The sequence below is a fragment of the Psammomys obesus genome, unplaced genomic scaffold, assembly GCF_907164565.1.
Source record: "Psammomys obesus unplaced genomic scaffold, mPsaObe1.curated_primary_1811, whole genome shotgun sequence".
Lineage (NCBI taxonomy): Eukaryota > Metazoa > Chordata > Mammalia > Rodentia > Muridae > Psammomys > Psammomys obesus.
In genome coordinates this window covers 25,341,717-25,344,756 of record NW_026595981.1, presented here as the reverse complement: position 1 = coordinate 25,344,756, position 3,040 = coordinate 25,341,717, and positions in this window count along the sequence as shown.

Here is a 3,040-nt window from a genome sequence, read left to right as displayed (position 1 = left end):
GAGCCTGCACGAGGCAAATAGTTTGCTGCTGTGGACCATCTGAATCAGCCCCATAGCCCACACCTGGGATTAAAACAAAAACAAAACAAAACAAACAAACACAAAAAAAAACCATGTTCACAATCATAAGCCAAAACTTCCACAACAGGCTCTTGAACTTATCCTTAATTTGCAGCTCTTGAGAGGACAGAGCTAATTGTTCCTCACAGTAGGTAAGGGACCATCTAGGCTAGCTCATTCATATTCTCTCTCTCTCTCTCTCTCAACCCCCCCCCACCACCCTCACACCAAATTGTTATTACCACCTTTCCATTTCCTTCGGAGGCTGAGTTCCCTGGCAGACCGTCATACCTGGACAGGGAGGGTCACCGCCTCTACTGCCAACACTCTCACTCATCCTGTGGTGTGAGAAAGCATCTCCCTCCCTGGCCCCAGGGCCCAGCACTTCCTACCTTCCCAAGCGCTTTGGGGAGTGATGGTCCCTCCCAGGAGTGCTGAGAAAGTAGCCTGGTTTTTTCCAATTGCAAGAACACCCCATTCTCCAAGGATTGCCAAGTGCCAAGGTAAAAGCTTGGGAGAAACTCTGGCTTCAATTAGGTTGGAACACTGCCTTCTTGGCAGCTTCCTGGAAGATAATGGGCTCGATGCTTGTCTGGCTTCTGTGGGCATCCATATTCACGGCGCACATACATACATGAAGCCATATACATAGTAAATAAATCTTTTTCTAAAAACCAAGAAAGAAATTACTGAAGACCCTCTGCTGTCCACACCCTCAGCTCCAAAATGCTTTACATTTTACAGAATACTTCACAATTCATACACTGTACTGGGCCTGGTGGCACATGACTGGAATGCCAACACCTTGAGGCTGAGGCAGTGAGATTAACTGTCAGTTCAAACCCAGTCTCTTCCACATAGTAAGTTTGAGACCAGTATGGACTACAAAGGAAAATTCTTTCAAAAAAAAAAAAAATACAAAACAAGAAAAGCTGAGATTGGGAAGAATAAGGCTCAGTGGCACACACCTCTGGTCCCAGGCTGGGAAGACGGAGGCAGGCAGACCCCCGGAGCTCAGTGTCCACCCAGTCTAGCCAATAAGTGAGCTCCAGGTTTAGTCAGACCCTGTCTGACAAAATAAAGAAGACAGGATCAGCCTCTGGTCTCTACACGAGTGTACACACATCTGTAAGCCAGCACTCGGCAAAATGAAGTAGAGGGATCTCGGTGAGTTAGAGGCAACCACAGACTATGTGCGTGGTGAGTTCTGGTCCAGTGTGGATCACAGAGAGAGATCTTGTTTTGTTTTGTTTTGTTTTGTTTTTTAAAGCAAGACAAAACCCTACTAAAATTCATATACTGTTTTCCCACTAAATTATTCCTTTGAGTTCTGTGACAAACTTAGGATGTGCTAATTGGGGATTGTTAGCTTCATTTTACTGACCCGGAAACTGATAATCAGAGAGGTTAGGTGACTTATCAATTCTGCTGGGACAGAATTGATGAGGTAAGACCCAGATCCAAGCCAGGCGTGGTGGTTGGTACATGCCTGTAATCCCAGCACTCAGGGGCTCAGGGCCAGGCCGACCTCTGTGGATCTCTGTGGGCTCAAGGCCAGCCTGGTCCACAAAGCAGTCCAGGACAGCCAAGGCTCCACAAAAAAAATCCTATCTTGGGGACAGGGGGTGAGGGGAGGCCCAGATCCAGGTGTTCTGATAAGGAGTTCAAGGCTGCCTTGACCTTGTCTCTGCTCTGACCTGTGACTGACAGATGTAGCCGTCTTGTGCTTAGGTTAGCTGTGGTGAAAGGAGAAATTAGCTTTCCCACTGGAGTCACTGGACCGTGCGCCCAACATAAAAAGTGACAGCCTTTTTACAGTGATTAAATTGTCCTGGGCTAGTGACAGATTGGAAGTCCAGGAGGCAGGTGCACTGAAGAGCGTTGAAGAGCGCCTCTGGGACAGGCCAGCTGAGGTAAGCCATCCATCACCAGGAGCCGGGGAGACCCGCTGGACTCCTCCAGTGCCTCTGGAGACCGGGCGTTTGGGGAGCTGATGAGCCAGAAGTGGTCTCCAGACATTTGCATCTGAAATTCCTCATTGCCTGGCATGGATTGATGGACGAGGAACGGAGGGCTGGCGTGATGGGCTTAGTGCTCTCATTTCCTTTCCCACTCACCCGAGGCAGCCTGGATGTGGTGGCGGATCCCCGAAGGTTAACTGGCTCTAAGTGACTGCAGTAACACAGACAACTGACCAGGCAATATTGGCCTGTGGAAGAAGATCTGCTGGGACCCATTAGCAGTTCTAGACATAGGAGGTGTGACGCTTTTGGGGGTTGAGCTACCCTTTCCCAGCCAGGCATTGCCTAAATCCTATGAGAAAATACAGATAGTTACATTATGATTCACAACAGGAGCAAAATCGTAGTTACGAAGAAGCAACAGGAATAATTTTATGGTTGAAGGTCACCCCAACAAGAGGAACCGTGTTAAAGGTTCCTAGCATTAGGAAGAGCGAGAACCACTGCTCGAGAATTTATTTAGTTACTTAGTTACTTATTTCGGTTTTTCCAGACAGTGTTTTGTAATGTATGTGTATGTACTGTGTGTGTGTCTGTGTGTGAGTTTATGTACAGCTTATACACACTGGAGATACAGAGAGTTGTGAGCCGTCCTGTGGATCCTGGGAACAGAACTTGGGCTCTCTAAAAGAGCAGCCAGTACGCTTAGCCACTGAACCATCATCTCTCTAGCCGCCACCTATTATATTTTCAAACAAGTAAGTTTAACTGTTAATAAGTCTCTCCTGAGGTAGATGAAACCGTCACGAAGACATTCCTAACAGCGCTGCGTATGGAGCAAATATCTACGGAGCACTGAGGACAGAGAAAGGAACACGCTACAGTCACCGCCCTCACGAGTTCCGAAGTTCTGACGCCACTTATTCATTCAAATAAAGCTTTATTGCGCCCATCACATGCCAGCTGAGGAGTTAGCTCAGTTGATCATTTCATAAAGTATGAGGCCCTGGGTTTGAACA